The sequence below is a fragment of the Lissotriton vulgaris genome, chromosome 9, assembly GCF_964263255.1.
Source record: "Lissotriton vulgaris chromosome 9, aLisVul1.2, whole genome shotgun sequence".
In the NCBI taxonomy this organism is placed as follows: Eukaryota; Metazoa; Chordata; class Amphibia; order Caudata; family Salamandridae; genus Lissotriton; species Lissotriton vulgaris.
In genome coordinates, this window is record NC_141697.1 from 274006286 (window position 1) to 274031492 (window position 25207).

The following is a 25207-nucleotide window of genomic DNA, read 5'->3' on the forward strand; positions in this document are numbered from 1 at the left end:
TGCCTTCTGGCCGTCGCTGCTTGTTGCCACCCTTCAGCCTCACACGCCAGGTACCTCCAGACTGCGCCTAGTGCGTCACCTGCTGCAACTGCCCACACCAGTGCTACAGTGAGTGCTTCCTCCCCTTTCTACCGCATGCCTGGCCTGTTTCATGAGGTCTTCCATCCTGGCCTTGGAGACCTTCACCATTACAGGGCCCCCGCCATCACAAGCAACCCGCTGGAAGGCATGGGTGGAACACCTTGAGAACTATTTTGAAGCTGTAGAAATGGCCACAGACAGAAAAAGGGCCATGCTTCTTCACCTGGGTGGCGCTGAAATCACAGAATCTCAAAAACTGTTGTTGAAGCGGAGCCCCCACGCAACTACACCGCCCTGAAAAATCCTATCACAGTGCACTTTGAGGCATATTTAAACCCTGACTATGAATGGTTTTTGCTTCGCCAAGCTCAGCAGAAGCCAGATGAGTCTGTCCACTAATTCTTCAACCACCTGAAAGAACTTGCAAGCACATGCACGCCTACAGATGAGGCTGACAAACTGAATGCACAGTTCATTCAAGTGTGGACATTTTTCAAGCTTTGTGAAAGAGTATTGCAAGAACCCAGAACATTCTTGTGCAACATTCTATCCCTGGGATGCTCCAAAGTAGTTCTCAAAAACTTGCGCAGCCCATATGGACCTGAGCCTACCTGCATCCATAAAAGAAGAACCCATCAACGTCATTCTTAAGGAAACACGCAAACCAACGCCAGACCCGGCCAAATCTAAAGCATCTGGCCGCACCTCTGGTTGGTGTGATGGTCCCTACCCCCACTCTGGTGAGTGCACTGCCAAGCGAAAATCCTGCAGCAATTTCAGTGACTTTTGTAAAGTGTGCCGGTCTTCCCCTTTGAAGCGACGGCCATTTATCTAAAAAAAAACAGTCAGCGCAGTGGAATCTCACCCTGCTGCGCCAGCGAACAGAGATATTGATGATGACGAGGACTCTGAATTTGTCCATGTGGCCAGAGCCATTGACCATTTCTGCAGAGCACACCAGTTGAACCTCATGTGACAGGTGGACATACAATTTTATCTAGTCTCAGCCCTTATCGCTACTGGTGCCTTTATAAACGTAATGATCAAGACATATGAGCTGCAGATCACACACTATGTATAGATCGCCATCTGGTGTTGGGCCTGGATGTTTGCAGTTTGTTATTGTCTTGGAAAAGTCTTTGGAAGTCACGAGATAGGCGACTCCTCCTTTGGACAATAGTGCACATGGGCATCAACTCCATCTTCAGATTGTTTATTTCCGCCATTGGGCTTGGCTGTGTTCCACGCGTTCCAGTTCGGGATCCTTACCGATTTAACTTTCGACGCGCAACCTTACTCAATTCTTCGGTATTGTCTCGGTTGCGTTTCCCTTTCGACGTACATCTCTACAAACTTCGGGTAGAGTCGTCGAAGCAGGCCTTCGGGCCTAGCTGCGCCATCAGGACTTTGGCTAATGGAAAGGACTCCCTTCAAAAAATGTCCTCAATGTGGATCCAAGTTTCCACATGCTGATCTGCATGAGGTGTGTAACCTTTGCCTTTCACCTGAACACGATGCCAAAGACTTGGCATCTTTCCGCTCGAAGAAAACCATCAGAGATCATCGAACTTGAAGAAGCATGGCTCGATCATAACATAACATAACATAACATGAGTATTTGTAAAGCGCACGTTCACCACTACGGGCCTCTTGGCGCTGAAATAACAGATGTTTGTTGTCATCCACATCCATACCGAGCGACATCTTCGAGGAAGGCGTCGATGTACCGGAGCTGGAGCAGATGGAAGAAGGCAACTTCATCGCCTCCAAAGCTGACCAGTCCGATATCGAACTCATCACCCCAGGGAAAGGGGTCATAAGTACTGATGTCGACCCCTCCCCCCGCCCACCCATCCAAAGGCTTTGGTAACACCTTGACCTTCGGGCCTAGATGCACACCATGACAAAACTTCCCACGCCCGCCTTCGGGCTCGGCAAAGAAGTCAACAATTAAGCCTTCAGTCTGCCATCGGTGCCAAAACTTCATCCTCACCACCGACAAAAGAGGAACTGAAACCGAAAGACAAGCCATTGTCTTCATCCAAGCCGAAGCCTAGTTCCACACCGGCGCATTCGACACCGAAACCTAAAGAGACTCAACCTTCGGATCTGAAAAAATCCTCGGAACCAAGGAAACCACTGGTTCCGAAGCCCACGTCTACACCTTCGGATCCCAAAAAACCATCGGAACCTAAAAAACACCCGGTTCATAAAAAACCCAGCACCTCCGATCCGAAAAAACCATTGGAGCCAACCAAACAACCGGTTCCGAAAACTACAACCAAACCTTCAGAACCCATAAAACCTCTTCAGTCCAAACCAAAGGACTATAAAGCACCTCCTAAGACTGTGCCACACAAGCATTCGGACCCGAAAAAATCGGCGCCAAAACACCAAACTGTAGAGGAAGAGCTTTTTCAACCTGATCCTAAACAAAAGACTCTGGAAATAGACCCAGAAACAGGTCTTAGGATTAGTCCTTCCAACAAAAGGAAAATGGACAAACCTACACCATCTCCACCAAATGTTCCTGATACACCACAGGAGGATGTCTATCCATCTAGACCATCCCCTCCAGAGGACACTATAGGTTTCACTCAGCTAATTCACAGGGCTGCACAATACCACGGGGTAAATTTACATACAGACCCCATAGAAGAAGACTTCCTCATGGACACTTTTGCCACATCAGAAACGTCCAAATCTATTTTACCAATGTTAAATCGGGTAATTAAACACGCCCCTGAAGGCTTTAAAGACCCAGTTAGAGCTATAGTTATTAACCCTAGAATAGAAAAGAAGTACAAGGCGGCCCCAACTGACCCCTACATATATTAAGGGAAAGCTTCCATTAGATTCCTTAGTTGTTTCAAATGCAAGGAAAGGGCCAACTCTCAAACCTCAGGTGATGCTCCACCACCTGACAAGGAGCCAAAATTCTTACACGCATCTGCCAAAAGAACAGCATCACAAGCAGCCAACATATGGAGGATTGCCAACACACAGGCTTTAGTAGCCAGATAAGCTAGGGCGCACTATGACGAGCTAGAGTCCCTACTACAACACCTTCCAGATCAATATAAAACAAAAGTTGTAACCAATACCTCCATTTAGTGTGCTGTAGATGCTACAGATACAGCCTCCTGAGCCATAAACACCAGTGTCCTTTTACGCAGACATCCCTGGCTAAGAATTTCAGGGTTTAAACCAGAGGTTCATACTACCATACTGAACCAACCCTTTGACCAGAAACACTTATTTGGACCTACAGTGGATTCATCTTTAGAAAAGGTGAAAAAAGACACTGACAAAGCCAAATCAATGGAAGCTGTGCAATCGCAGGCTCCCATAAGTTCCTATTGTCGCTCCTCTTATAGGGGCGCCTCTAGAGGCTTCAACACAGATAACGCCTCCACTTCATATAAAAGTCCCACGCAAACCTCCTCTACCAGAGGTTATTATAGAGGAGGCTACAGGGGCAATAACAGCAAAGGTAGGGGCAAAACTAGCAATACTCGTACTGCCACCACCTGTAGTAAATAAAGAGGAAATCCAAAAGTATTCAGATAAGTCCAGGATTTAATAAGCTGCAGCACAGTACTTCCAACCTCCAAGTTAACAATCCCAGTATAACATTTTAGATCATAACAATTCCAATGGAATTACATGGACAGTGGGCATGTGCAACAAGGAACAAAGATTCTATTAAAAGGGAAATATGTACAGGGATAGATTAAAAGGGAAATACCTAGTAAATCAGAATATAACACATTTTCCCCCTTAAAGAAAAAAGGAAGAAGACATTTTCTTTTAACGGCTGTAAATGAAAACATCCAGAATGTGTATATAAAAAGAAACAACTATGATACACATTTTGAAACTCTTCTAACATTCCATCTTTTCCCATCTTGTGTAACTACACTATTATGATAAACTCTCATAACTTTCATTGGCTTACCGAATTTGTTTTCTCCTTTGGCAATATAACCTGGTTTGCGAATCCTAACAACATCACCAACCATGAATACTGGTTGCTTAACATTCATCCTAGAATCATAATTGCATTTGTATTTGTCTTGTTTGAGTTCCACTTTTTCAGCCACATCCTTAACATTCACATCAGTCACTTGACTCTTTTTAAACCACCAAGGACATAACCCCGAAACAGGATCTCTACCTTTTAGTAAACGAAAAGGAGAAACCTCAGTAGTGGCATGAGGTGTAATACGGTATAACCATAACTTTTCTCTCAATTTATCTTTCCACAACCCTCCAGATTTGCGAGCCCAAACTATGTCTTGCTTGAGGACCCGATTATATCTCTCCACTAGTCCATTACCTTGTGGTTCATACAGAGCAGTGGTACAATGCTTAATGCCATACATACTCAAAAATTCTGACATCAGTGAGGACTTGAACTGTACCCCATTATCTGATACAATACATTCTGGAAAACCTTCTCTGGAAAAAATCTCTTTTAAAAATAGAATAACACTCTCAGTATTTGGATGAGGTACTAGTTTGACCTCAGGCCACTTGGAGTGATAGTCCACAGCAACAATGGCAAACCTACATTCTTGTGGTAAAAAATTGAACGGGCCAGCAATATCGATCCCTAACTTTTGCCACGGATGATCTGGCCACCTCACAGGAACTAAAGGTGCCGGATCACACTTGCACGATTTATCACTCTCAATGCACTCAGGACACTCTCTGACAAACTTATCCACTAATCTATCAACTCCTGGCCACCAGAAATTAGACCTAATCAATCTTTTCATAGAAGACATTCCCATGTGACATTCATGACTCATTTGTAAAATAACACTTCTTACAGCCAAAGGTGGAATACATTTCCCAGCTCTGAACAAGAGATCTCCCTCAATGGCCAATTCATCAGCAATGTTGTAGAATGGTATAATCTCAGCAGGAATACGTTCTTTGGAAGGCTAACCCAAATTCACAAAGTCAATAGCCAGGTTCTGAACTGGGATGGTGCAGTGAGCTAAAAAACGGTGTTGGATCTAGCCCTGATCTCTTGACTGGGTGAGAGTATTCTGCTTAATTCAGAAACTCTGTCCATCACCACCCCTTGTTGTTAAACAAATCGTGTTAACAGCAGATGCATCGCTCAACGGCTGGGGAGCTCATCTACTACATCACACCATACAGGGCAGGTGGACACCACAGCAAAAGCTACTCCACATCAATCATTTGGAGCTACTAGCAATATTTCTGGCATTAAAAGCATTCCAGAAACACGTTTCAAACAAAGCTGTTTTAATCTGAACAGCAATGTATTATCTACAGAAACAAGGGGGAACACTCTCTCTGCAGCTCTCTCAACTAGCACAGAGCATATGGAGATGGGCAATTCCTCAAAACATATTCCTCTTAGTCCAACATCTTCCAGGAATACACAATCAGATAGCAGATCAGTTAAGTCACCAGACACAACAGATCCACGAGTGGGAACTTCATCCACAAGTCCTTCAACCGTTTTTCCAAATGTGGGGGCATCCAGAGATCGATATCTTCACCACACATTTAAACACAAAATGCCCAAGCTTCACCGCCAGATATCCACACCAGTTGTCCAAAGGCAATGCAATATGGATGAATTGGTCAGGCAGATTTGCTTACGCTTTTCCGCCTTTCCCACTCATACCACTAGCGGTACGCAAGTTGCAACAGCAGTCACTAACACTGATCCTAGTTGCTCCAACATGGGCCAGACAGCCATGGTACACAACCTTGCTGGAACTATCAGTAGTCCCCTACCAAAAATTAAATCTCTCCCCACACCTGTTAAGACAGAACCATGGAGAGATCAGACACCCAGACCCAGCACAGCTCAACCTACTGATCTGGCACCTGAGGTCCTAGAATTTGGATACCTTAATCTTCCACCTGATGTATGAATGTCATCAAAGAAGCTAGATGCCCCACCACTAGAGCCTGCTATGCAGCCAAGTGGAAAGGATTTGTGATATACTGTACCAATAACACAATCGATCCTTTAAATGCGTCTATTCAAAACATCATATGTTATCTACTACATCTTCAAAAATGTAATCTAGCTTACACATCAATCAGATTACATCTCACTGCCATAGCAGCCTACCTGCAAAATAGACTACATCTGTCATTATTCAGAGTGCCTGCCATTAAAGCATTCATGTAAGGCCTCAAAAAAATAATTCCTCCCAAGGTACCACCCTCTCCAGTGTGGAATCTAAACTTCGTCCTCACTAGGTTAATGGGTCCTCCATTCGAACCTCTGCATGAATGTGAGCTACAATTTCTCACATGGAAACTTGCTTTCCTTCTGGCTATCACATCTCTCAGAAGAGTCAGTGAGCTACAGGCACTAACTATTCAAGAACCATTTTTACAACTCTATCATAACAAACTGGTTCACAGGACAAATGCCAAATTTCTTCCAAAGGTTATTACTCCCTTTCAACTAACCAGTCTGTAGAGTTGCCAGTCTTCTTCTCGCAACCACAAACAGTAGCAGAAAGAGCTTTTCATACTTTAGACGTAAAAAGAGCATTTCTTTTCTATATTGAAAGAACAAAATCTGTTCGCGAAACATAACAGCTTTTTATTTCCTTTTCACCACCACATAAAGGCAATCCCATATCAAAATCTGGAATTGTAAAGGGGATTGTCAAATGTAAAACAACACAAGAGTCCCAAAGGGTCTAAACACCGTGTACATTTGTGGTACAAATAAACAACTGGCACTTCACTCCTAAATGTCTACAAAACAATAGTTATCCAAGAAACCTCAGCAGATGGTCAAGGATACCCATCAGTCACCACTCGGAACTGCCCTTCTTCATTTGGGATTCCTTCGGGGACCATACACTCAGTCGCCTTATACGCCTAATAACCAGGAAAGGGCCAATTCCCTCCGCTCCAGAGCCACCAAGCACCTCCACATCACACCCCGCTTGCCCCAGGCTAATAGGGAGGTTGAGTGCCTTGTCATGACTTAGGCCAAATTGATCCGCATCACAGTGGCAGAGAACAGCAATATTGAATGGGCCTTCTATAACTTTCTGCGAGAGTACAGACTCACGCATTCATCCGACAACTGGCTTAGCCCAAAGCAAATTATACTTCGGTGACCTCTGAAAGACACCATCCCCCATCACCCCATGTGAACTGATCCGCCAAGCTCCCAAATCACTCAGAGTGCCGGTGAGCCCACAACAATGACTATGCCTTGAGGGGCCGGCGCATCAAGCACACCACCGTGAAACTCAGAGACAAAGTCCTGGTAAAAGACCTGGCAAGTTTTGTTTGCCTTCGAGATGGATCCCTGGACTACCACCAAGATTAAAGGTACTCTGGTTACTGCTGTAAGAGAGTGTTACCTGTAATGTGTCTCAGTTCAGTAAAGCCCCTCTGACCCCTGGTGGTCAAGAATCCAAGATGTGTGAACCCCAAGACAAATGGTTCAGGGGCAGCATGACTGATGAAGAGGAAGATTTCAATCAATTCCCCAGGAGCCCGGCCAGTATGCCAAGTCCACCCTCACCTCGGCTGAACACGCCTCAACCAGATCCTGATCCCATGGTCAATGGGCCCAGCCAGGATGTAGCCAGCTCCTCTGGCACCAAATAATCATCCCCTGCAAGCTTCACCAGGATGGTCGTGGACGATACCATCTGGGGCCCAATCTGGGGTCATCCCAACGTTGCACAGAGTTTCTAACTGATTGAACTGCCATACACACAACATCTGTATTCAATGGACAGTTTTAGCAGCTCGACTGCACAGCCTGTTTCTAATGTGTTTTGGTACTTTGATTTCTTTGTTTTGTTATCATTTCCAAACCTATGGTACTGTGGCGGCTAACACAGATAAATACTACAAGCAGATGGAGGGAGCAGGTGGGAAGCAGGCGGGGGAGAACGCGGAGGGGGAGGTTTTTACTGGTGCTGCCAGCCGCCTCGCACTTTTCTGCTGTCATTTTCTTGTCCCAGCAGTACTGCGGACAGCATCACGACTCCCCATCCAATCCCTGAGCTGCTCTCAAGCATTAGAGCAGCGTGGAGATTGGCCTGAGCAGGATGGATTAACGCTCTCTCAGGCACAGGGAGGCTGTGCTGTTTCTCCAACCCGGCTGTGCAATACAGCTGGGTTGGAGAAACTTAAGTGCGGATGTCAGTTTGGCCAGCTAAGACGACTGTCCAAACTGACATGCGCACATAAAAGTGCATATCTACCTCTCCTCCTCCCTCCTCCCATGGCCCGGCCCCACACCTCCCTGCACACGCTGTCTAAGGCAGCAGCTGAAAAATAAAACAATAGTAAAATTAGGTTTTATTTTTCAACTGCTGGCTCTGAGCCAGTGGGGCACTGCGCCTCCGCCATGTGTAGTGTTGCAATGCATCAAGCAACACCATGTGGGGCGCCTGCAGGAGGTGGGGGATTAGGTTTGTCTCCCTGAGGGTGTGCGGAAAGAGTCGTGGTTAGTAAGAAGACCACCAAAGTACACACACGGTGTCGTCTCCATTTATTTGCAGCTGTGGCGGCCTTGCACCATTACAAAATCGGTGCTAATGGTACAACAAATTAGACAAACTTACAAGAAGTGCAAAACTCCTGCAAAAACAGTAAAACCTCTTATGGAATTAACATACAATTATCTACTCAGATAGAATGATGAACGCTCACTTACCTAGTATGCAATGCTACATCACAAGGGGCCATATGTATCAAGATACCAATTAGCGATTCTGTAATAGCGATTTTTACAGCTTAGTGTGAGTGTGGGTAGCAGGAGTGCATAGGCCTTGAGATGAGAACTGCGTGCCCCAAAACAAAAGATTCTGCTACCTCACTACCAGTGCCTATAGGGCAGAGAAGTGAGGTTGTGACAGCCAGAACCCATAATCCTCCGCGGTCTCATCCGTGTTGAAGCCTGTCTTGAATAGCAGCTCCATGAAGGCTGAAGAGAACTGTTCTTAGCTCTGCCTGGACCTTCTGCCCCGCTGCAAGTATCCCAGGCTGCCACTTTATTTATAACTTTTACTTAAAACTTGTTTTTGGATTGTTTCACTTTAGAACCTTAGTTTATATCACTGAACTGAATACCCTTTATTAGAATTTGTGAACCACAACCTTTCTTCTGTGACAATTCTATTAGTAATTCGAGTTGTCATGTGTTATACGGGGACCCGGAGGGTCGGCCGAGCAAGGGGGAAAGGCCTCCTGGCGAGGGCCCTCTCCTGTAATCGTACGGACGAGTAACTTCCCCCCCACAGATGGACACCACACCAAGATAGGTTACGTATACTTTTATAGGTATTCTTAAGCAGGTTAACTTTGACGATACGTTGGGGACCAGGATTCAAGGATCCCGTCAATTCTAGTCTCTTTGGGGAAAAGGGTAGCGGGACAGTCTGAGTACCGGTCCGGTACGGGAGTAGCAGGGGTGGAGCTCACAATCCTCGAGCTGGAGGGTTCGCAAGGAGGGGCCGCGGCAGCGCCAGCAGGCCTTCAAGATGGTTCACGAAGAGGATGAGCCGCGGCAGCGCCAGCAGGCCTTCAAGATGGTTCCCGAAGAGGATGAGCCGCGGCAGCGCCAGCAGGCCTTCACGATGGTTTACGACGAGGATGAGCCGCGGCTGCGCCAGCAGGCCTTCAAGATGGTTCACGAAGAGGATGAGCCGCGACAGCGCCAGCAGGCCTTCACGATGGTTTACGATGAGGATGAGCCGCGGCAGCGCCAGCAGGCCTTTAAGGATGAGTTTGTCTCGGTGTCTCTCGACTCCAGGATACAACTCCCTTCCTGCTCTGGAGCTACCCCAGTTATAGGTCTGGCGCCCTTTGATGTCCGGACCCTCGCACTTGGAGGTCGGGAGGTCCGGGATGAGGGAGTCCAGACACCCAGCAGGGGGGTGGAGCCAGCGCCCAGGGAGGCAGAGGGTGATCGAAACCGGGTGGAGGGGAGCCATCGACACTCCTTCGCCCATTGACTTGCCAAGTGGTCTCTTTACCCCCTGGGTGGATGGTGGGGCCTCGATGTCGGGGCCTGGCTGGGCCCGAGGCCGAGGTCGACCCGAGGCCACGAGGCCTGGTCGTGGAGTGTCCAAAATGGCGCCTGGGCCGGAGACCGTGGTTCGGGAAGGGACCCGGGCCAGCCGAGACTGTTGTGTTTATGAGCCAAGGTTCCGTCGGCGAAGGGCCGTGGGTTGACCCGACGGGTTGCAGGAGTTGTTCTTGCCCGGGAAACAGGGGTAGCAGGGGTCCGCGACCCGCCATGCGGGGAGGGGTCGGGCATGCCACGAGGCCTGTCCAACATGCGTCCCCCCCAGCTGAAGGCAGGGAGAGTCACCCATCCTCTTGGGTAATCTCCTCGCCGAGGCGGAAGAAGCGGGACAAGCCGTCTGCGTTGGTGTGGTCTTGGCCTGGGCGATGCTCCACAGTGAAGTCCATCCCTTGCAGGGAGATGGACCAACGTAACAGCTTCGGATTCTCTCCCCGCATCTGCATCAGCCATTGCAGGGGTCGGTGGTCTGTTTGCACCCGGAATTGGGTACCGAAGAGATAGGGCCTGAGCTTCTTGAGGGCCCACACCACGGCGAAGGCCTCTCGCTCTATGGTGCTCCAGCGCTGTTCTCGGGCCAGCAGGCGTCGGCTGATGAAGGCCACTGGCTGATCAACCCCCTCGGTGTTGAGTTGGGAGAGGACGGCCCCAACGCCATGATCGGAGGCATCCGTCTGTACTATGAATTCCCGGCTGTAGTCGGGGGCTTGGAGCACGGGGGAGGTGCACATGGCGGACTTGAGTTTCTCGAAGGCCGCCTGACATTCGGGAGTCCAGTGGACTTTCTGGGGGTTCTTTTTGGACGTGAGTTCTGTGAGGGGCCCCACAATGCTGCCATAGTCTTTTATGAAGCTCCGGTAGTACCCGGTGAGCCCCAGGAAGGCTCGGACCTCTGTTTGGGTGACCGGGGGTTCCCACGCTTGAATGGCGGCGATCTTGAGTTGGAGGGGGGCCACCAGGCCACTTCCCACCTGGTGCCCCAGGTAGGTCACGGACCCTTGGCCGATCTGGCATTTGCTGGCCTTGATGGTTAGCCCGGCCTGCCGGAGGGCGTTCAGGACCTCCCGGAGGTGGTGGAGGTGTTCTGCCCAGTGGCGGCTGTACACGGCAATATCGTCCAGATAGGCGGCGCTGAATTCCTCCAGACCCGCCAAGACTTTGTTCACGAGTCTCTGGAAGGTGGCAGGTGCGTTTTTCATTCCGAAGGGCATCACCTTGAAGTGGTAGTGGCCATCCGGGGTGGAGAAGGCGGATCGCTTCAGGGCACCGGGAGTGAGGCCGATCTGCCAATAGCCTGCTGTCAAATCAAAGATGCTCAGGTAGCGGCGGCCCCCATGCGGTCGATTAGCTCATCTGCCCGGGGAATGGGGTGAGCGCCGGTCCTGGTGACGGCGTTCAGACCCCGATAGTCTACACAGAACCTGAGCTCGGGGGCGACGCCCGGGGCGGCGGCCTTGGGGACCAGTACGACCGGGCTGGCCCGGGGGCTGTCAGAAGGCTCGATCACTCCTAGAGCCAGCATCTTGGAGACTTCCGACTGGATGCAGGCGCGTACTCGATCAGGTACCCTGTACGCCCTGTGTCGGATGGGGGGGCTATCCCCGGTGTCAACATCGTGGAGGCACCAGGGGGTGACCCCCGGGATGAGGGAGAATAGGTCGGCAAATTGTAGAAGCAGGTCTTGGCAGTCTTTGCGTTGCGCGGGGGACAGGGCCTCGGAGAGGTGGACTCCTTCCACGGAGCCGTCTTTCTCGAGTGTCTTCAGGAGATCGGGGAGGGGCTCGGAGTCCTCTTCAGCCCCACTGTCGGTAGCCATCAGGAGGCTGAGTTCAGAGCGTACAAAGTGGGGCTTAAGTCTGTTGGCGTGGAGGACCCGTAGAGGGTTCCGGGGTGACTCCAGGTCTACCAGGTAGGTGACGGGGCCCTTGCGCTCCACCACTTTGAAGGGCCCCGTCCATTTGTCCTGGAGGGCGCAAGGTTCAACCGGGGACATCACCCAGACCTGTTGTCCCGGCTCGAACTCGATGGACGAGGCATTCTGATCATACCAGCGCTTCATGTCCTCTTGGCTGGCTTCGAGGTTGGCCTTGGCAAGTTCCCTGAACCGCCGGGTCTGGTTCCGGAGGGCCAAGAGGTACTTGTAAACATCAGGGGGAGCCTTCTGAGGAGCTACCTCCCACCCTTCTTTGATCAGGCTGAGGGGGCCCCGGACGGGGTGCCCATACAAGAGTTCAAACGGACTGAAGCCCAGGGATTTCTGGGGGACCTCCCTGTAAGCAAACAGGAGGCACGGGAGCAGCACGTCCCATTGGCGACGTAGGGGCTCTTCCAGGCCCATGATCATCCCCTTGAGGGTGCGGTTGAATCGTTCTACTAGTCCGTTCCCTTGCGGGTGATAAGGGGTCGTGAATTTGTAGGTGACCCCACACTGTTGCCACAGGGACTTCATGTACTTTGAGATGAAGTTCGTGCCCCTGTCACTGACGACTTCTCTGGGGAAGCCCACCCGCGAGAAGATCCCCATCAAGGCTCGGCCCACCACGGGCGCTGTCACGGTCCGGAGCGGTATGGCTTCGGGGTAGCGGGTGGCATGGTCCACCAGGACAAGTATGAACCGGTGACCCTGCACTGTTCGGGGCTCCAGGGGCCCCACAATGTCTATCCCCACCCGCTCAAAGGGAGTGGTGACGATGGGAAAGGGTTGCAGGGGGACTTTAAGTTTTCGGCCGCTCTTCCCGCTGGCCTGGCAGGTGGGGCAGGCCCGGCAGTGGTTCGTTACATCGTTCCGCATCTTCGGCCAGTAGAAGTGGGTCACCAGGCGGCTGTACGTCTTGTCCTGCCCCAGGTGCCCGGCAAGAGGCACATCGTGGGCCAGGTTCAAGAGGAAATCTCTGAATCGGAGGGGGACCACCAGCACCCGGCTGGCTCCCAGCTCGGCGATCTGTTGCTCACTGTAGAGCAGCCCGTTGTCCCAGTAGATCCAGTGGGCCCCCGAGGCATCCCCTGTGCTCTGGGCTATGGCTTGTTGTCGGAGGCCCTCGAGGGAGGGACACACGCTTTGTTCCTGGCGGAACTGCTCCTGAGTGGGGCCACCCTCTTGGCACCACTGGGCCAGCTCCGGGATGTCTTGGAGTTGGTCCTGTTCTTCATTGCTGAGCCCCGGAGGACCAGGCTCAGGGGTAGTTTCTTCGGCGACGATCGGCGGAGGAGGTTCGGGCCACTCCTGCTCCTCTGGGCTGGAGATGGCGCGGGCGGCCATGGATCGGGTCGTTACACAGACCCATTCCGGGAGACCAAGCATCCCCAGGTGCTCTCTTCGCTCAACGGCTGACCAGGGCGAGCTCTCAAGGTCGTTCCCCAGAAGGCAGTCCACCGGGGCATCGTCGCGGACAGTCACTTTTAGCATGCCAGACCCCCCCCCCCCCCCCCCACTCGAAGGGGACGCGGGCCATCTGGCACAGGCTTTCAGAGTTGTCTGCCGACCGTACTGGACAAAGTACATTGGGTAGGATTTGGTCGGGGGTCATCAGATGGCAGCGGACTGCGGTCACACTGGCCCCTGTGTCACGGAGGGCTTCAGCCCGGCGTCCATTGATGGTGACCCACTTGCTGTATTTCTGCGTGTTAGCGGGAATGGGCGCCCGCGGGACCATGTCCCTCTCCCCTAGACAGACCAGGGACATGGCGGCTGGCTCCCACTCGGTCTGGTATTGCTCGTACTCTTCGGCTTCTTTGTGGCCTGGCTCTTCTCCCAGGGCGACGGCGGTGATCTGGCGGTTCATGGGACTCTGATTTTTCGGGCAGTTGGGATCATTGGCGTAGTGGCCGGGTCGCTGGCATTTGTGGCAGGTGACGTTGGAGCGGAACCCGGGCCGCGTTGGAGGGCTTCCTCTTCCGGCCGGGGGCGGGGGATTGCTGGTGCCGCACCGTGACGGAGTCCCGGCCCCGACCCTGGCCTCCTCCTCCTCCCCGGGGGCGGTGGGGCCCCTGGGAGGCTCTGTTCTGTTCGCTGGACCAGCTCCGAGGGACCCTTGTGCTCTCCCATCGGTCTGCTTCGATGGCGAGTTTCCGAGGTTCGGTCAGCTTACTAACGAGGAGGTGCAGCCTCAGTTCTACGAAACAATTATTGGAGAGGTGCTCCCACACAATGAGGTTGAATAATTGCTCGTAGGTGGTGACCTGGCTGCCCTTGATCCATCCCTCGAAGGCTCGGCTAAAAAAGTTTACGTACTCCACCCAGGTGGTACCGGGGATTCTCTTACAGTCTCGAAATCGCTGCCGGTACATCTCGGGTGTGAGCCCATAGCGAGTGAGGGGGGCGGCCTTCATGTGGTCGTAGGATGTCATCTCGTGGTCGGGGAGTTGCAGCAGGGCATCTCTTCCTTCGTTGACGAACTTTCCCCATAACCCGGCTCCCCAGTCGCTCCGCGGAATTCGGTGGGAGGTCATGGCCACCTCGTAGGCCTTAAACCATTGCTGGATATCATCGTTCCGGTAGTATTCCCGGACGACGCCCTTGGGGATGTGGACCTTGGGGTCCGCAGGGGAAGCGGGACTCTGGTTTCCGGGGACGCCGAGGTCTTTGTTTTGCCGTCGAATTTCGAGTTCTTTTAAATTTCGTTCATGCTCGTATGCTAGTCTCTTTTCTTCCAGCTCCCTCTGGCTCTTTTTCTCTTCTCGTTCTTCCCTGAGCCGTAAGTGTTCGAGGGTTATCTTATGTTCTGCCAGTTTTAGTTCTCCGTCTAAGCGGAGTCGAGCCAGCTCCAACTCGTGGAGCCGGCTTTTCTCCCGTTCTTGGGCCTCTTCGGACGAGAGGCCCGCTCTTCTTCCTTCCACGGGGGTGGTACTTGTTTCTGCGGTCTCGAGGCTTTGATTTTGGGGTGGGGACGCTTCCGTCTCCACCCAAGATTCCAAGGCTTGCTTGAGGTCATCTTTTGTGCTCAGTCCTGTGGTAGCAATGCCCAAATCTATGCAGAATTGCTTTAGTTCTTTGTGGCTGTATTCTTCCAGCCGTTCCATCTGAAATTTTTCGGTTGTTCCACTCTCTTTTGTCGTCATGGCTGCTGTGTGTCGTGGGGTGAGTTACTCTCTGTACGATTATGCGTCGGCTCGGATCGCGCCGCTGGCCACCAATGTTAGACGGGGACCCGGAGGGTCGGCCGAGCAAGGGGGAGAGGGCTCCTGGCGAGGGCCCTCTCCGGTAATCGTACGGACGAGTAACTTCCCCCCCACAGATGGACACCACACATACTTTTATAGGTATTCTTAAGCAGGTTAACTTTGACGATACAGTGGGGACCAGGATTCGAGGATCCCGTCAATTCTAGTCTCTTTGGGGAAAGGGGTAGCGGGACAGTCTGAGTACTGGTCCGGTACGGGAGTAGCAGGGGTGGAGCTCACAATCCTCGAGCTGGAGGGTTCGCAAGGAGGGGCCGCGGCAGCGCAAGCAGGCCTTCAAGATGGTTCACGAAGAGGATGAGCCGCGGCAGCGCCAGCAGGCCTTCAAGATGGTTCATGAAGAGGATGAGCCGCGGCAGCGCCAGCAGGCCTTCAAGATGGGTCACGAAGAGGATGAGCCGCGGCAGCGCCAGCAGGCCTTCAAGATGGTTCCCGAAGAGGATGAGCCGCGGCAGCGCCAGCAGGCCTTCACGATGGTTTACGACGAGGATGAGCCGCGGCAGCGCCAGCAGGCCTTCAAGATGGTTCACGAAGAGGATGAGCCGCGGCAGCGCCAGCAGGCCTTCACGATGGTTTACGACGAGGATGAGCCGCGGCAGCGCCAGCAGGCCTTCAAGGATGAGTTCGTCTCGGTGTCTCTCGACTCCAGGATACAACTCCCTTCCTGCTCTGGAGCTACCCCAGTTATAGGTCTGGCGCCCTTTGATGTCCGGACCCTCGCACTTGGAGGTCGGGAGGTCCGGGAGGAGGGAGTCCAGACGCCCAGCAGGGGGGTGGAGCCAGCGCCCAGGGTGGCCGAGGGTGATCGAAACCGGGCGGAGGGGAGCCATCGACACTTCTTCGCCCATTGACTTGCCAAGTGGTCTCTTTACCCCCTGGGTGGATGGTGGTGCCTCGATGTCGGGGCCTGGCTGGGCCCAAGGCCGAGGTCAACCCGAGGCCACGAGGCCACGAGACCTGTCGTGGAGTGTCCAAAATGGCGGCTGGGCCGGAGACCGTTGTTCGGGAAGGGACCCGGGCCAGCCGAGACTGTTGTGTTCATGAGCCAAGGTTCCGTCGGGGAAGGGCCGTGGGTTGACCCGACGGGTTGCAGGAGTTGTTCTTGCCCGGGAAACAGGGGTAGCAGGGGTCCGCGACCCGCCATGCGGGGAGGGGTCGGGCATGCCACGAGGCCTGTCCAACATCATGTTTCTTCTATATGTGTCTTTTTTGTACATGGAGCAAAATTGTGGTCTATTAAATGACACATGAGAGATTGTTGTATAGAGTGCACCCTGAACTATTTCGAGGTGCTTTTAATTGTGCAGAACATTGAAAAGGAGGCACAGTGATTAAAAGTGATTTCCTAGGGTCACTCTGTTTGCTCAAACTTAGAAGGTGGTATTAAAACCAGGTTTCCTGAATAGGCACTGTGCATTTCAGATCATGGATGGATATTGTATTCTTTCCCGCTTCAGCCCTATTACAACTTTATTAGTGGCCCAAGAGGCACGTTGGTTGTCTTGTGCCTCTTATACAAGCCCTTGATGTTATAGATGGAGAGAATTATGGTATATTATAAAACATAAATAAACTTGAACTGAAGTATTTCAAGGTGCCCTCAAGTGTGATGATCACTAAGAAGGAGGTAGAGGGAAGAAAAGTAATTGCCAGGGTCGGAGAGTTCGGTAAGCTGTGATTGAAACCGGGGTCTGTATGTCAGGGCCCTTCTACTGGTTCTGGCCTCTGTCTAATAAAAGCTTCTGACTGGCCTTGGCAGCTAGCATAAGTGCATTCAAAATATCCTTTTTAATGAGATGAGGCAACCACAGTGGGAATACCCCTCTTCATACAACAACTACACTATGGGCAGAAACAGTGCAAGTTTCCCTCCTTCAGGGAACAGGAACAGCAAGGGTAGCATCAGCACAAGCTTTTCCCATCACAGGGCAGGTACAAATCAGGCAGCGGCTACGAAAGCTTCACTGCCTCTCACAATAGGGACAGCATGGCAGTAGCGAAGCAAACTTACCTCTCTTACAGAAGTCACTAAAAGGAATCTTCCATTTGCCGCAGAACAGATCCAGCAAGGCAGAGTTGTACAAACTTTCATCATTACCCACAGAATATGTACACTAAAGGTGTGAGTGACATGTAGCTTAAAGACATATCTCTAGAGTGGGTGCTTAACTCACTGACAGAATATATAGGTGGATGAGTTGTGGAAAGTTAGTCCAATTTACAACCGATGCCCAGGCTGCTGGCGCAAGACGCCTCTTAGTTCCCATTCTGAATAGTTACAAAATAAAGAGACGGGCGCTGGAAGCAGGAACACAAGAACAGAGTTTTATTTCTCATGAGGAGAGCCTGTCATTTCGGACACGAAACACAGTGTCTTTCGGGAGGTGCTCTAACAAGTTCTCTGAGACATCGCCTTTTATACATCACAAACATTCCTTATTACAATAATGACATTGTGAAGCAAGGAAAAGACATCCCTGACCCCTCCCCGCTCTGGCGCAATCCAACACGTGGCTACAGTAGAGGTCCTCACCCCATACAATGGGAGGGGGCTATCACTCAGCTGAGTGCTCCGCTGATTCCTTTGGAATGTGTGCGCCTGATCGATTCTCGGAGGGGTGGGGAGGTCATGATCAATAGTAGCTCTTTTTGAAGAGGGGCGAGTGCATACAGTGGTGGGCAACAAACTGTATCCTCAGGCGAAGGAGATGACCAGTGGTCCGTGCGGACAATCGGGCTCAGTGGAGGGGTCATCAAGGGAGGGGTATTCATGGGAAGAAGGGAGGTGATGGTCAGGCACGGGGTGTGATTCCCAGGGACAGAGTCGCACAGAGAGAGAGAGATCTTATGACCCATACATGAGAGAGCGGGGGCAGTCAGGTACAGCTGGGGGGGGGGGTTATGTCAGCTGAGGCGAAGGATGCTTCTTCAAGAGGAAATGGGGGGTGCGTGGGTCAAGCAGGAGGGTTACTTTTCAGAGCAGGGTCGCGCAGAGGGAGAGGGTTTTATGGTCTATGCATGTGAGAGTGGGGGGGGGGGTGTTCAAATGTGCGCAGGAGGGAAGCCGGGGATTCCAATGAGCGGGCAAAAAGGCCATGGTGCCTAAAATGGCTGTCATGTACATATGGGCACGGGCTTTTACTGGCGGAATGATGCGGTCAACGTTTCACGGTATTCATGGTGCCTACAGGGAGGGGGATGGGAGAAGGCAAATGAACGCCGCTTATGTACATTAATATTGCTAATTTCCACAGTCGCCGCTTTTAACATAAGTGAGTTCATTTCCTAACTAATGGGCGTACATATAATACATGTGTGGTCGATGAGATGGCGTTTGTCAAATACCAGCGAATTGCATATAACCATGGCACAATCGACGCGGTTGGTGGAATGCAGCACATATGAATTCACAGTTGTTGGGTTACTTATACAAGCCTAGAGTTCAGCATACTACATAGTATAAATGTCCTGACTTTCTCTTCGGTGTCATCAATGTACAGCTTTTAAAAGTGACCGAAAAACATCCTGAAAGCAATACAAAGTGGTTGAGGGTGGAATTCAGTTCGACACAAGTAATTTAGTCAAATTGATGGGTGTCTTCGTCACAGTGTCTTTTTAGCAGTGAGCCATCACTGGTAGGCTCTAGTCCATTTTCTTTCGTTGGCGCTGTTGAGCACCGGCGGTGGAGCTATAGGTCCTGCTCGGATCTAACCTTACGCGTTGCAGGGTGCGGTCAGTCCTCTGCTGTTAGACCACAGTCCTGTTCCCTAACCAATTCTTTAAGGGTGCCTTATGCTCGGCACCTGTATTTCCTTTTTCCTTCTGTGGCAAACCCCATTTCCATCTGAATGCTGTTCTTCTTGTCTGAGTCAAAAAGTCATGTGGAAAAGAGGGGGTGTTGGATAGTCGAGGGAAGAGAGGGCGGAGTGGGGTCAGGTCTTTTCTTGGACACATCGAGGGACCAAGGGAGCAAAGGAAAACGAGCAGGCAGGCCCATCAATCGGGCCCAAAAAGGGGGCGAAGACTTCAGGCACACGTGGGTTAGCAGACAGAGGGCTTCAGGGCAGCCCTTCAACCTTTCATTTTCCACGTTTGAGATTGCTGTCTCGTCCCGTATCTTGTTGCTCTGCAGCTCCACTTTTGGTCGAGGTCACATGTGTCTCAAGATCTGCAGCCAGGCTGTACGTCATGTCCGACCCTTCTCCTCCGATGATCGTATATCTTTGAATGGGTACAAAACAAGTTTTAGAGAACTGGCAGGAGAAGACATTTATGCATTTGAATTCTGCCCTCAATCCTACGCATTTGGGGGTTACGTTCATCGGTCGCAGTCAGAACCCTACCACCATGAAGTATATATGTCGGCATTCCTACTGTGTTTGTGCCAAGTCTATTTATCGTTCATTCCGGCTAACCCTTTCAAAAACAGGGCAGGGGTGCTATCATCGAGAGAGGGGGAGGGAAAACAGGCTTTCATCGAGGAGCGACAGTTAATCAAGGTCATCAGTTATACTTCGAGGACAGCTGATATGGAGCAGGGGTCAGGGAGAGGCGGGGACGCTTTGGACATTCGCGCTTGAGTGCAGAGGGGTGGGGCAATCTGGGCATTGGGGATCAATCTGGACATTGGGGCTTGTATCTCTAACGGACTGGAAAATAGGATGCCATTGACATATAGTCCCCCTATAAAAGGGCCAGATTAGGGGACATCAGCCGTCTTACCTGTCCCTTCCTTCTTAGCCAATTCAAGTTCTTTCATTTTGTAGAAAGGAGAGGTAGTAATATGGCGAGTTACAATCATTTTAGTTTCTGTCAATTTTGCTGAACACCTTCGCGTTCAATAAGTATCCAATTAGGCTGGTGCCGGCGGGGCACAATTTTACCACAAAAAGGAAGAGGCAATAGGGGGGGGGGGGCTCTCATAGAGAGTGAGAGTCGTCCGCATTCTAAACGAGCCATTCCGTACACGTATGACATGTAGAAAGGTAGAGAGAGAGAGAGAGATAGAGAGGGAGAGAGAAAGAGAGAGACGTGTACGGTAATAGGTCATTTAGTGCGCTCACAACACAGAACGGCACGGGTCAGGTAACACGGAAACGCAAACAGAGGGATGACATAAACCCATACATTACATACACACAAACTCAGACAAGGGAAGACAGTACGTGTGTTACATACAAAATAAAATTCACGACAAAACATAGAACAGTTATTGGCCAAAAAGATCTCTTTCTGCATGCTGCGCATCTTTAGTATCCTATTTATCTACGTTCTGAGCTCTTTTTACCTTTTTCCTCCTTTTCCTCTCGTTTGCCATCTTTGCGAGTGTTCTCGGTTACTAATACTTACACCTCGGTCAGTTGGTCAGGAATTAACCTGGTCGGGTTACTGCTCACGGTGGGATCTTTGAATCATTTTTCCTTTTCTCCCTTTTGGCGAAAAGGTTCTCCAGGCTGAGGCAACGGAGGGCATTAATCGGGAGAACAGTCGGACAGCTTAGCTATATCTATAAGGGTGCGAGAAGGAGGGGGTACACGTTTTTTTTTTTTTTTTTTTTTTTTAAACATTAACAACATTCCTAGTCTTCCAGACGGGCGGTGCTTAGGTAAACCTTACCCCAGAACTTTCCTTGTCCTTTCCCTATCTAGTTAAACGTCATAGTTGCATTATCTGGCGTGCTGGTTCGAGTCATAGTCTGTCATATCGTACTAACCCGTCGAGTATCTACGTCAGTCCATCCTCCCAATCACTAGGTTCTGAGGGAGGAACAGTCATGTCTAAGTAAGGGGGGTGTTACATCTTACAAAGCTCGTCATGTATAAGCACTATGCTCCAATTCCCTACTTCCCCCTCCGTCGGTCGTTCAGTCATCACTCCTCCATACTTCAGCCGATGTTCCGACGTGACCTGCAGATGGGAGGAGAAAGAAGGGGGGTGGGGGCAACATTCAAAACACATCAGCGCGCACAAATCCGAAAATGTTTTTACTTACCACATACTCGACCTATCTCCACACGGTGCATTCTCTACCATCTCGGTGTTTAAGCCCAGAGGGACCAGTAGTGTTAGAAACATAATCATTGGTGTTCTGCGTATCCGCATGAATCACTCGAGCGTGGTCTTTTAGATCATGTGCGAGGGTGGTGGCCAGGTGGCGTTTCTTCAGTATTGCTTAAGGGCATCTAAAACGTTTTTCCTGCTGCCTGTGGCATACAACGTAACGGCTTAAGTATTGGGCTTTTTAACCTTCAACCTTAATAAAGCTGCTTACCTTTCGCTTATATCGGAGACAGTAGTAACACATTCGAAACTCATTAATGCAATCGCTACAGTTGTACTTGCTTTTTCAAAAACCTTTAATAAAAATGTTGGCGCACAAATACGAGCCTACAACCCAGTGGGCCGGCCACAGAGCAGACTGGAGCCGGGCGTGAGGGGGACGAAGTCGGTGGCCATTCATTTCATAATATAAAGTGCGGCAAGTGCAATAGCATCGTATCGAAATTCATTGGGAGTAAGCATCATAAATGTCGAAAAGTCAAACTTTCAATAACCATGGTGCGTTAAAACTTAATATCAATTCATTGTCCGAATGCTCAATTAGTACCTATTTCATATCAATTCATTGCTTTAACACATAATTGGTACCCACCCTATACCAGTTCATTGTCCCAACACATAATCAATATCCATCTTATATCACTTCCTTTTCTGAACACATTATCAATATCCATCTTATCTACTTTCATTGTCCAAAAACTACATACATATCTCAGAACATCAAGGCTTGAGCAATCAGGGTACAACAAAGAGCTGAAAGTTTCATTTATATCGGCGCCATTTTGGGCGAGGTCAGGCAGGTCCCAGTACAGTCAGATTGTCTCCACTGACTCGTGGTTGGACCAGAACCTCTTTTGGCAGTTCAAAGAGTTTTTCGCAATAGGGTAACAGACTGGCGATATGAACCATCAGTCAAAAGTGGGGAGGGAGGCAACAATCTCTCCTACCGGGTCACTCTGGTGTTCCACCGGAACTGAACAAATCTGTATTTTTGCAGGATTTTAGTCATTTCAAAACTGAGGCTGGCGCCGGCTGGAGTGCGCCGACGTCTCGTGGTTTCCATCTGGGGACGGGGGCGGGGGCGCCCGTGGAGGGGTCGGCCCCCCCCGGCTCTTCTAGAATCTTCAAGGTCGAGGAGAAGAGCACAGGACGTGCACCAGTCCTGGGCCAAAAGCTGTTTTTCGATTGGGACCCTGTTGATCGAAGCGTTGGGGTGTCGCTGGAAGCCTCCACCTGGGGAGGTGGGGGAGGCTTGTTCGCGCCGCTTCCCCCTTCCAGCGACCCCACGCCGTTTCTCGGCTCCAGCACTTTGGGATGGTCGTACCAGGCAATGAAGAGAGGGGGGGGGGTCGGAGGCAGCAAGACATCCCCCCCCCCGTGGCCTGCAGGGCACCGTTTTCTCTGGACTTTTCGTAGCGGCCAGACCAGGCGATGCGAGGGGGAGGGGGGGTCGGTGGCATGTGCAAGACATCCCCCCCCCTCCGTTGTCAGGGCCATCATAAAAGAAAGAAGTAGTGCCGCCGTGTGCAACCCTCCAGTGTTGTCGAAGCAGGGCGCTGCCTGTCAACCCTCCAGTGTTGTCGCAGAAGGGCGCTGCTGACCTCGGCTCCGGTTTTGTTTTTCTGATGGCCGGAGCAGGCGATAGAGAGGGGGGGGGTCGGTGGCAGAGGCAAGACATCCCCCCTCCCCGTGGCCCGCAGGGCAGCCAAAAGAAGAGAAAGGGGAGACCATTACAACTTTCGGGCCGTCCGCCCCACAGCCTCCCCTTCCGATGGCGGCCAGCCGGGCCCTGCTCTGCACGTGTTGAGGCCTCGCCTTCCGGATGGGCGTAACCGCGGACCTGTTGCACTTCGAGAGCTTCCGGAATGGGGGTAGGTATCTGCTGATTTGTATCTATTTCATGTTACCGTTATTTGGGCGTGGCGGGCGGTGGGACAGACATGCTTTGGATAGCGAGGGGGCGGCGGGGCCTAGCTACCTCGTGGCTGTCTTGGCGTCAAGCTTGGCTTCTTTCGCCATTTTATATTTCTTATTACGGACTATTTCCAATGTTTCTTATTTTTAGTGAAGTCGGAAACTCATCAGTGGGCTACTGACTTAGCTCGATTTCTTTTTCCTTCCTTTTCTAGTGTGTGTCTCATGCTAAAGTTTCTGTTAAGAGGATTCGGTGATCACTTCATATTTTATATGTCCTTTTATCAGGGATACCCTCCGGTTGAGCCGGATGATCTACCTCCAATAAATGGTCCGGGTGGAACTAGATTATCAATCAGTGGGGAGTGGGTAGGCATGACGGATTACAATGGGGACAAAAGTCTGCATTACCTACCCTTTACTACTTGCAAAGACTAGACAGAATATTTCTATTCCACGTTATTTGCAAACAGAAAATACCTCAAACGAACTATTCCTTGAACAATAAATGTCCAGTCAATCAATCAATCAGTGGGGAGAAAAACAGGCATGACGGATTACAACGGGGACAAACGTCTGCATTACCTGTCCTTCGCTCTCTGCAAAGGGAGACAGAATATTCCTATTCGTCTCTGTTTGTAGACAGGGAAGATCTCAAAGAGCAACAATCGATATAAATCGATATTAAACAATCAGTGGGGAGAAAGGTAGGCATGACGGATTACAACGGGGACAAAAGTCTGCATTACCTACCCTTCTCTATCTGCAAAGAGAGATGAACGTTCCTATTCGCCGCTGTTTGCAAACAGAGAATGTCTCGTCTCAAGAAGAGAACCAATATTTCAAGTAGCAACCAAAGCTAAATGAACCAATAAGCGAACAATATCAGTATTTAAATACCGATTCCAATACAATCAATCAATCAATCAATCAGATGGGTAAAGCCATCCTACCAATCAGGCATGAAAAACGCCCTACTTAATCTTACCCGGACCGGACCATGTGGACAGTTCTTCGTCTTCCCTTTCCAGCGCCCGATCGTTCTCTTACTCCATGCAGCATTCCTGTGGGCTTCCAGCCAGGACAATAGGTCACTCGAGAGAGGTCCGTTCAGAATCGGTGAAGTTCTTTCAATCGGCAGCCGGACGAGGGCCCTCTCAAGGCAGGTATACTCCAATTTTTTAGATGTTCACCCCATCGTCTGGACCTCTCTTACTGGACCCTATGTCACTGGTGGGCTCCACGTTGGGCGCCAATTGTGGAAAGTTAGTCCAATTTACAACCGATGCCCAGGCTGCTGGCGCAAGACGCCTCTTAGTTCCCATTCGGAATAGTTACAAAATAAAGAGACGGGCGCTGGAAGCAGGAACACAAGAACAGAGTTTTATTTCTCATGAGGAGAGCCTGTCATTTCGGACACGAAACACAGTGTCTTTCGGGAGGTGCTCTAACAAGTTCTCTGAGACATCGCCTTTTATACATCACAAACATTCCTTATTACAATAATGACATTGTGAAGCAAGGAAAAGACATCCCCGACCCCTCCCCGCTCTGGCGCAATCCAACACGTGGCTACAGTAGAGGTCCTCACCCCATACAATGGGAGGGGGCTATCACTCAGCTGAGTGCTCCGCTGATTCCTTTGGAATGTGTGCGCCTGATCGATTCTCGGAGGGGTGGGGAGGTCATGATCAATAGTAGCTCTTTTTGAAGAGGGGCGAGTGCATACAGTGGTGGGCAACAAACTGTATCCTCAGGCGAAGGAGATGACCAGTGGTCCGTGCGGACAATCGGGCTCAGTGGAGGGGTCATCAAGGGAGGGGTATTCATGGGAAGAAGGGAGGTAATGGTCAGGCACGGGGTGTGATTCCCAGGGACAGAGTCGCACAGAGAGAGAGAGATCTTATG

General features: G+C 50.8%; 1 protein-coding gene across 1 annotated transcript in view; it reads left to right on the forward strand.

The window, feature by feature from the left end:
* Nucleotides 1–25207, forward strand: part of SAMD15 (sterile alpha motif domain containing 15) — an 86713-nt gene that overhangs the window by 58512 nt on the left and 2994 nt on the right. The window lies entirely within an intron of this gene.